We start from the raw sequence: 10,436 nt of genomic DNA on the forward strand, positions 1-10,436 counted from the left end.
CAGGCAGCATCCAAGGAGCAGGAGAGTCGAAGTTTCAGGCATAAGTCATTCATCAGACATGGGGGTGAGGGTGGGGGGGTTGTGCAGGGGATAAAAGGGGGCTGAGAGATGAACAGGAAGGTGGGGAAGGTAGCTCTGAAAGCAATAGGTAGATGTTGGGGGGGGGGGGGGAGAAAAGAGAAGGGGAAAAGAGGGGGTGTGATGGTGACAGGTCAGAGGGAAGGGTAGAGTGGATAGGTGGGAAGGAAGATGGACAGGTAGGACAGTTCAAAAGGTGTTACTAAGTTGGAGGGTTGGATCTGGGATGAGGTGGTGGGGGTGGGAAAGAGGAAGGATGAGGATACTGGTGAAATCGACTGATGTTGCGTGGTTGGAGGGTCCAAAGGCAGAAGATGAGGCGTTCTTCCTCCAGGCGTTGGGTGGCTTGGATTTGACAGTGGAGGTGACCCAGGAATTGCATGTCCTTGACGGAGTGGGAGGGGGAGTTGAAGTGGATGGCCAGAGGGCAGTAGAATTGTTTGGTGTGTATGCACTAGAGATGTTTCCTGAAATGTTCAGCGAGTTGGCATGTAGAGGAGACTACATAGAGAGCAATGGACACAGTAGATGGTGTTTGGCCGTGCAGGAAAATCTGACCGATGTGGAAGAATCCTTTGGGGCTTCTGACGGAGGGGTGGGGGGGGTGTAGGTTTTACACCTGTTGAGGCAGCACAGGAAGGTGCCAGGAATAGAACATAGTTTGGGGAGGGGGGGGGGGGGGGGGGGGGGGGGGGGGGGGAGAGGGAAACGACTTAATGAGAGAATTGTGGAGAAAATGGTCTCTGCAGAATGCTGAGGGGGGGGGGGGGGGGGGCGGTGGAGAGGGAAATATATTTCTGGTGGTGGGGTCTGATTGTGGATGGCTGAAATGGCAGAGGATAATGCACTGCATCTGGAGATTGTTGGGATGTAAGGTGAGGACTGGGGGGGTTCTATCCTTGGAAGGATGGTGTTCAAGGGCAGAGGTCCAGGAAATGGAGATGTGTTGGACAGCATTGTTAACCATGTGAGAGGGGAAAATTGTGGTCCTTGAAACACAATGTCCTGGAGTGGAAGCAGGTACAGCAGATGCAGAAGAATTGAGAGCAAGGGATAGCTTTTTGCTTTGGAGGTGTGAGGGGTAGTCCAGGTAGTCGTGGATGTCAGCGTTGAGTCAGTTGCCAGAGGCGGAGGGGGGGGTCCAGGAAGGGGACGCAGGTGTCAGAGATGGTTCAAGTGAACTTGAGGTCAGGGTGGAAGATGTTCCTGAAGTTAATGAACTGTTCAACCTCCTCATGGGAGCATTTAGTGGTACTGATACAGTCAGTCATCATTGTAGCAGAAGTAAAAGGTGGGCAACAGTGCCAAGGTAAATGTGGAAGATGGACTGTTCCACATATCCTACAAAGAGGCAGACATAACTGGGGCTCAAGACTATCCCCTTTGGTCTGAAGGAAGTGGGAGGATTTGAAGAAGTTGTCAAGAGTGAGGACCAGTTCCACCAATCAAATGAGTGCATTGGTAGAAAGGTACGGTTGGTTCGATGGGAGAGAAAGAAACAGAGGGATTGGAGGCCTTCGCCATTGCAGATGGACGTGCATCTTTGCCCATGGATGGATGAAAGGCCCCGACCTTAAACATCGATGACTCCTCTCCTTGACTTGCCGTGCTTTTTCCAGTTCAACTCTTTCTCCATCCAGCACCTGCAGCTACATTGCCATCATTTTCTAACATCCTCCTGAAATTCCTCCAATTTCCTCTTATACAATAGGATTTACTTCTGAAGGTTTTCTCTTTCATCAAATGCAATTGAACACTTGTTTTGCTACGCCTCAATGGGGTTTTATTTGTTAAGTTTCAAGGGTCTGAACAGTTATGGTCCATGTAGTAACAATAAGCACATGCATCAAGTCACTACTAAAGATCTCCCTCAAATGGGGATTGCCAATGTAGCATTATTAGCTGATCCTATGTCTTCAGATTATGTTGACAATGCATGTAGATGATTAGTAAAAAGAGCTGGGATAAATCCTTGAAAGCTCTAGAGATAATGGTACAGAGACAGGAAAGGAAGAGAAATCATTATAGATTCTGTCCACGATTGATAAGATTTAAATGAACAGAAATCCTATAGATTTAGATAACAGAGGACAGGCACTTTAAGCTGGATGGTACAGCTAATGATTCAATAGCTATGTTAGGATCAAGAAGGATGAGTAAAGGTAGTACTATGATCACAATCATACAGGATGTCATTTGTGACTTATATTAGGTCACCACAAGGCTGTGGCTTTATTCTTTCATTGCATACATTGTCTATATATGACTCCACACTCTCAACAATAATAATGACAGATTTCCCTACCTAAATTAGGTGAGCAAACCAAGTGGGTTTTTACAACAGCCACAGTTTCACAGCCATCATTAATTGATTGATTCATTTAAATGTTACCAACTACCACGATGGAATTTGATCCCATGTTCCCACAGCATTAGCCTGGACTGCTGAATCACTAGGAGAAAGGGAGGCAGATTCACACTTTTTGATCCTGAATTGTAGTTTAATGATATATAGCATTTGTTGTAATTACAAATTATAAAAGGTGGACATGTATTTGGGATACCACATTCATTAAAGAGAAAAGGGGGCTTCTAGATTGAATATTTTCTGGTACTCTCTCAGACCTTGCAGACCAGGTTTTTGGATATTTGGGAAGAGCTTCGAAAGGGTCCTGACAATACCCAAGGAAAGAAAACAAAACAATGTTGGTTAGTATAAAAGCCAGGAAGGAAACCACATCCTCAATAGCTGGAGGGAATTCAGCAGGAGGTATACAATGCAGTCAAAAGGAGCTTAGAGATATGCAAATAAAAAATAGAAATGAAAGGCATTGGAAAAAGATTTGAAGAATACAGGGTTAGCAGCAATGACAGCTGCAGCGAGTACATTCTTGTGGTAAACAGTCCAATAACCCCTTGCACTTACATGACAGCAAATGGAGGTCAAATGTAATGTAGTGACTAGGAATGAAAAGAAAACGGTGGGGTTGAGAGCAAAGGCTTTACATGATACAGGGACAGGTGGTGTAGGGTGACTGAGCTGATCAACAGATTACAGAAGTTGAATGATAAATTGAAGGCTAGACTCAAAGTATTGCAGCTTTGAAAGTGCAACGATAGGTGACTTGAGAAAAGAGCATTTTCCCCAGAATTGAATGGAGATCGAGGGGGGTATGTTGATCCTGAGAGATACAAGAGGGTGGTTGGAGATGAACTTGCCTACAATCTAAACCATAGAAATACAGACTATGTGAAATAGAAATATCTTGAGAGCAACTTAATGAAATACCTTTCACAATCACAAGGTTTCCTAAAGCTCTTTATAATGGATATAGTATTTTTTGAAGTGTAGTCACTGTGATAATGCAAGGAACATGGCAGTGAATTGGCACATAGCAAACTCTTAAAAACACCAATTTAATGACTGCGCAATCTGGTGAGGAATACAAAAGTGAGGAATGGAAACAACACTCCTGGTCTGCTTGGAATTATCAACAAACAAATTACTGGAAAGTTTCAGCAGGTTTGGCAGCATTGTGGACAGAAATGAGAGTTAACACTGCAGATCCAGTGATCCTTCTTCAGAAATTCAGAACTTCAGACTGGACCTGAAACATTAACTTTGATTGCTGTCCCAGATGCTGCCAGACCTACTGGTGATTTGCCAGCAATTTGTTTTTGTTTCTGATTTACAGTATTCACAGTTTTTTCCAGTTTTAATAAGGTGAGGCTATCCAGTTTAAGGTGAGGAGGTGCTGGTGTTGGACTGGAGTGGATCAAGTTAAAAATCACACCAGGTTATAATCCAACAGGTTTATTTGAACTAGTTTGTGAATTGCTGGTTACAGGAGAAATTGGCCATTAACTATGCAAGAGATTTAGATTAGATTAGATTAGATTACTTACAGTGTGGAAACAGGCCCTTCGGCCCAACAAGTCCACACCGCCCCGCTGAAGCGTAACCCACCCATACCCCTACATCTATATCTACCCCTTACCTAACACTATGGGCAATTTTAGCATAGCCAATTCACCTGACCTGCACATCTTTGGACTGTGGGAGGAAACCGGAGCACCCGGAGGAAACCCACACAGACACGGGGAGAACGTGCAAACTCCACACAGTCAGTCGCCTGAGGCAGGAATTGAACCCGGGTCTCTGGCGCTGTGAGGCAGCAGTGCTAACCACTGTGCCACCGTGCCGCCCAAAGGAAGCGCTAACTTTCAGAGTGCTGCTCCTTCATCAGTTAACTAGTCTGGTAACTGAAGGAGCAGCATTCTGAAAACTAGTACTTCCAAATAAACCTGTTGGATTATAACCTGGTGCTGTGCGATTTTTAAACTTTATCCAATTCAAGACTAACTTTAAAAGCAAAATACACAGCATTGATAAGGCAATTTATTATGTTTGAAGACTCAGGTGACTTAACAGTTAAAGGCAAGTCACCGTAATCACACTCTCAGATGACTGCTGTTGAGTTCAACCGAGGGCTCACCATACATGAGGCAAGGGAAGAGGTTGAGAAGGTGGGACCCCATGCTGACTTCAGCCAGTGAGAGAATTAAACCTCACTGTTGGCAGCACTCAGCATTGCAAACCAGCTATCCAGCCAATTGAGCCTCAGGAAAATGGACATAATAAAATTAGTGCAGCTATAAAGATAGTAAGAGGACACCAATGACCAATGTAACTACTGAAACTCAAAGGGCACAGTTATTTCACAGGTCATTTGCAGCTTTCAAACACTGGTTTAGTGGGCAGTGCAATTTCCACTGAACAATACTCCTTAACATTGTACTCAACATGTACAGTACAATACTAAATGCAAGAGCACAAAAAGTACTTATTCCCTGTATCAATTTATTAAGCAAAAAGAACAAAGTATTACGCTAATACAGTCCAGACAGCAGGCCAGTGAAAAATTACAATGGATACAATGCATTCGTTCACTTTCAGTGCATCAAAAAAAGGAAGCTTCAGTCTGAATAATAAGCAAATCCACACAAGGAACAGCAGTGAGCTGGTATTGGCAGCATTGTCAGAATCAATCGTCTGCTGCAGTTTCAGACCCCTCAGATTGAACAATAGCGTCAATGCAGCTCAGCTTGTAGCACAGTTACTTCAGTTAAAAGATTGCAGCTTCAAATCCATACCAGAAGTTGGAGATTGAAATTCTAGCACTGTGTAGGAAGAGAAAAAGATGCTGGTACTTTTTGTACAGTGAACCATATCTGTGTCTCAATTATATAACACTTTGACGAAATTAAGAAGTTTACAAAGTGCCCAGGCCAAAACTCCTCCAGCAATGCCATTCAAAAGCTAATCATTCTTCTGATAATCTGTGGAATCGTGCAGCACAAAAACAGATTCCACATTTAACTGTGAACAACTGATTAACTATACCACATCCAAATGGTAAAAAAATTGAAAATGCTTCATTACATAAATTTGCAGTTATGCAACATGCTTCTAAAAAGGAAGAAAGGAGGACTCATGAAGTTTTCTAATGTGGGCGGCACGGTGGCACAGTGGTTAGCACTGCTGCCTCACAGCGCCAGAGACCCGGGTTCAATTCCCGGCTCAGGTGACTAACTGTGTGGAGTTTGCACGTTCTCCCCGTGTCTGCGTGGGTTTCCTCCCACAGTCCAAAGATGTGCAGGTCAGGTGAATTGGCCATGCTAAAATTGCCCGTAGTGTTAGGTAAGGGGTAGATGTAGGGGTATGGGTGGGTTGCGCTTCGGCGGGGCGGTGTGGACTTGTTGGGCCGAAGGGCCTGTTTCCACACTAAGTAATCTAATCTAATCTGTAAGTAATCTAATCTAATCTAAAAAGATCTGCCACATTTCTCTCAATGACAGAATAATCTCAACAGGCTACTGTTTCCCATTTGCAATCAAATCACAAGGGAGCCCATATTTTTCAATACAATCTACTAATAATACAGTAGCAAACGCCATGTGCAGTTGCATTGAAAGTAGGAACCATCAACAAATCACCATTAAAAGCAATATCCAAGGCACTCGTCAGTTAAATTTCTTTCATATGCATCTTAACAATCACAGAAAATATGCAGTGGGAAAGGCCAATGCATGAATCTGGTCTTGGAAATAATAACTGCTCCCCTTTGATCAGGACAGTATCTGTTCTCTTCTTCACAATGTAATGGAAAATCTACATAATTATTTTGCTAATTACATCCCAATTGCTCAAAGCTGCTACTCACAAAGTACATAAAAATCACATGTTCCATCATATTCTTACTTCAGCTCTAGTAAAATACACAAGTCCCATCCTCCCCAACAAATACAATTTATTTCCACACAAAGGAAGATATTAAACAGAATTTAAATAGGATTTTATCCATTTAGTGCCCATTTGAAAATCACTTCATACCCTATTCTTTTTGTAAAATCAAATGTGGTGTTTGCCATAACAACCAGAAAGAGACAAATTTTAGGTGGATAATGGCAGCATTGGTAGCTACTGACATGCCTCCTGCTTCCCCTGGGATGAGGAGCAGACACTAAGTGATCCAGAGTTTAGATCAGAGTGGTGCTGGAAAAGCACAGCAGGTAAGGCATATCCGAGGAGGAAAAAAAATCAATGTTTTGGGCAAAAGCCCTTCATCAGGATGATGCCTGACCTGCTGTGCACCACTCTGATCTAACCTCTGGTTTCCAGCAACTGCAGTCCTCACTTTTGCCTACTTGCCTAACAGTGATCCAGACTTGCCATTTCCTATTGATATTTAGAACAGTATTTCCGAAACCTTTTACCCCAGTTTGACCACAATTTATTCCCTCTAAATGTATATGTCCCCAGTGTTTGGATTGGGATGGAGTGTGCCATGAGAGATGTTCAGCAAGTGAGGTTTTAGTTCTCGATTAGCAGAAATGAAAGAATGGGAATTTAATATTGGTTTGGGTTTGATGAAAAGGCAAGGTTTCCCAAGAAAATGAATACATCTTTTCACATTCATTTTTTGCAGCACTAATTGATCCTCAGAGAGCAATCCGTTAGGCCACACCCACCAAAACACCATAAGCATTTAGACGGTTTTTCTAATACCCAGAAACCAATCCCATTTCCACACAGACGTTGCAGTCTCAGAGTCAGACTCATTGGCTCCCAGTGGAGTCACAACCCACCTTTTAGAAAACCCTGACCTAAAATCTGATGCTGCAGTTTCCCTAGGTGCTAGAAATTGGTAGATTAAAACACCACTGCAATTAATTTCTTACTATATGCATTTATAAAGTCTTGACCGACTAAGTTCCCCAAACTAAACCAGCCCCACTTGTCTGTGTTTGGCCTATATCCCTTTAAATATTTCCTTTCTACGTACCTGTCAAAATGTCTTTTAAATGTTGTAACTGTACTTGCAACCACTTCCTGTCAATTCATTCCACACACAAACCACTAGATGCAAAAAAAAATGTCCCTCAGGTCCTTTTTAAATATCAATCTTAAAAACATGCCCCCTTGTTTTGAAGCTCCCCCTCCAACCATCAGGAAAATGTATTTGTTATTCACCTTACCTAAGCATCTCATGATTTTATAAAACTCTATATTGTATTGGGTTACCCAATCTGCATTAAGATTGTGACTCATTGGCAATCTCGACCTACTACCAGGTAAACTCCTTCGCGTACCTTTCCATCATTAAAAACATACAAATATGCATTAGCACAGATTTTAAAAAAAAAATCTTTAAAAAACTCAAGTTTTAAGCTAAAATTATATTTTTAAAAATTCTTCACGAGAGAAAGTAGCTTTGAACAGGTGTACTTAACTATTAAGCAACATGTTAAAGCTAAATTCTAGAAAAAGGAGTGTTAAACATTGATACCACTATTTAAATAAATTAAACACGCATAACAAAGCTTTTGTACATTCTGTACAAAGTCTGCATCCAAATTGAAAACTCCTCAAAGGACTGTTCTGCTAATTCAGATTGAGAACTATGTAACATCACAGGAGATGAATTTTTCGATTGCTGCTTCCATTATTGTGACATTAGGATTGAACCATAAACTATTGAGATTTACAGAATAGAAAGATGTAACATAACCTATCATATCTGCACCAGGTCGCTACCACAACAATCCTAATCCCTTGCAAAAAATTGGCATCTTTCTTTGTTCAAATGCTTACTCACTCTTCCCTCAAATAAATGCTGATTTGTGCCTATTACATTTCGCAAAATCAGTCCACGTGAGTATACTTCAATAAACATTTATCAGCTAATCTTTCTCGTTGTGATAATTCTAAAAGTGATGACCACTCACCACTGACTTCCTTATCTTTCTCTCTCTTTCTAGTATGCTTCAGTGGAAAGTTATACTCAGCATCTCTCAAGAGGAGATCAGTTTTGGGCTCAATTTCCTGGCCACAGCTTGACAAATTGAGGGGTGTGTGTGATAGGGGTAGGTTTCGAGAATGGGGAGAGAGATCAGGGGTCATGGAGGTTGGGGGGGGGGGGGGGTGGGATGTAGGGATGTACTTGAATAGCCAGACAACTAAAGGGAGGAGATAATGGAGTGGGAAGCAGTGGAAAGAGATCAATGAAGTTGTTGATTCAGTTGCTGAAGACGATAATGGCAGGGGGGAGGGCAGCGGCACATCTCCTCTTGTTGACACACTTGTAAGAAATGCATTTACATATTCCAGTCATCTAGTCTCACTTTCCTCGAGCGATCATGGCAATGGTTGATAAAGACATCCAAGGGTACTTTTGAAAACACTTAGAAGTTTACTATTCATGCCAAGATTTATATGGACTTTGGACTCATTCACTACATTAGCCTGAGACAACTGCTTGAATGAGAACAACATGCAAATAGAACAGCAGAGAACTGAAATAATCCAAGCAGAGAATAGCAAAAGAAAGAGAGTGTGTTTAAAACCAAAGTTCAACGTGGGGTGCTTCAAAGAACCTTTCCTACTACACTCTGAGGTGATAGTCAGCCTGTCATTCACCCCTAGTACACTTTCGTTCCTAATTTGAATTTCCACTGTTTTAAACCCACTGCCACCTAATCTACACCCAACGATAAAGAGCAATCCTCGATCGAGATGAATCCGCAAAGCAAGCACTCGGCTAATAGAGTTCTGTTGATTAGAACATCCATTATTTCAAAAAAAAAAAGAGACGATGAATCACTACGTCGAATAAGAGGCTAAAAAACGATGCGTGTAAATTGGTGTTGAGCTGAACCAGGGTCTCACACATCTCGAATAATCGAAATGGCGCTCTGTACATTTTACGAGGATTTGAATGCACCGCGTCCAAAGGGAAGACCAGTACTCCGGACGCGCAGAGCCTCCGAGGAACAAAAACAAAATCCTTAACAAGCGCTTACAATTTCACTCCTCACCAGCATTCAGGCAAAATACGCTCACCCTCAAAACACCGTCAGATTTTTAAAATATATTTTAAAAAATCGACAAATCAATTACTGTGAAACGATTAGCAGTACCCTTTTACTCTCGTTGCTGTCGCCTCGATTAAGACATGAAAGAAACCCGAGGTGACAACGTGTTGAGGCCAATTATACTGCTTTAGAAATAAACCATTAAATGAAAAAAAAAATTAAACGGCCAGCGTTCTGGACTCAGTTAACTGCAATTGCAAACACGCAAGAATTTTAATTGTTCAAAAAGGTGGGTGACCGTATCAAATCAGCAGTTTTGATAAAAAGATCAGATCAGAAAAAGCACAGCAGCATCCGAGGCAGCTGCACCCCCCCCCCCCCCCAGCCCCAACACCTTAGAACGACAACAGAATAAAGCGACTACCCCCATACCACCGCACACATTAAAGAAATAAAACATTGCTGCGCCGTCAGAGCGGCTTTGTGGCGGTTTAACTCGTTTCACCTTGCGCTCGATTGGAGCCCCCGAGATGTATTTTTCCCCCCACCCCGCGCCAAGCCCGGGGCAGGATAACCAGGAGGGGAGAGGCCCATTCCTTACCTGCACCACCTCCACAAGCAGCGAGCCCGGCCTTAGCAACCGACAACCTCCACCCTCGCTCCTAAACCCCCGGATCCATTAGAGGTCACTCAACACTATTTAAAATTTTAAATATTTTACTCCTCGCCCGCAAAAAAAATAAAACGCGCTCTCGGTTCACAATTTCGACGCTGCGGGTCAATAAACGTCGCCTCCTCCTTGTCGAGGGAGGGAGGGAGGGGAGCCGTCAGACGGACCGCAGCACCGGCTAGAGGAGGGGCGGACAGCCACAGAAGAAGCCCCACCCCTTACGCGATGACGCTAGAGACGGCGAGGGAGAAACCCTTACGTGAAGACGGTGAGAGGGGGGCGGGGCAAACCCCGTACGGTTTGGCGCCTGCGG

At 43.0% G+C, this 10,436-nt stretch overlaps 1 protein-coding gene across 5 annotated transcripts in view; it reads right to left on the bottom strand.

Moving 5' to 3' along the window:
* The window catches only part of LOC140456847 (CSC1-like protein 2), a 211,279-nt gene extending 200,951 nt beyond the window's left edge, over positions 1–10,328 (bottom strand). For all 5 annotated transcript variants that reach the window (XM_072550786.1, XM_072550790.1, XM_072550789.1 and 2 more), the window contains exon 1: positions 10,055–10,328. The gene's annotated coding sequence lies outside the window, so the exon portion shown is untranslated. The remainder of the gene's footprint in view (positions 1–10,054) is intronic.
* Positions 10,329–10,436: the final 108 nt, after the last annotated feature.

The sequence above is a fragment of the Chiloscyllium punctatum genome, chromosome 3, assembly GCF_047496795.1.
Source record: "Chiloscyllium punctatum isolate Juve2018m chromosome 3, sChiPun1.3, whole genome shotgun sequence".
NCBI classification, from domain to species: domain Eukaryota; kingdom Metazoa; phylum Chordata; class Chondrichthyes; order Orectolobiformes; family Hemiscylliidae; genus Chiloscyllium; species Chiloscyllium punctatum.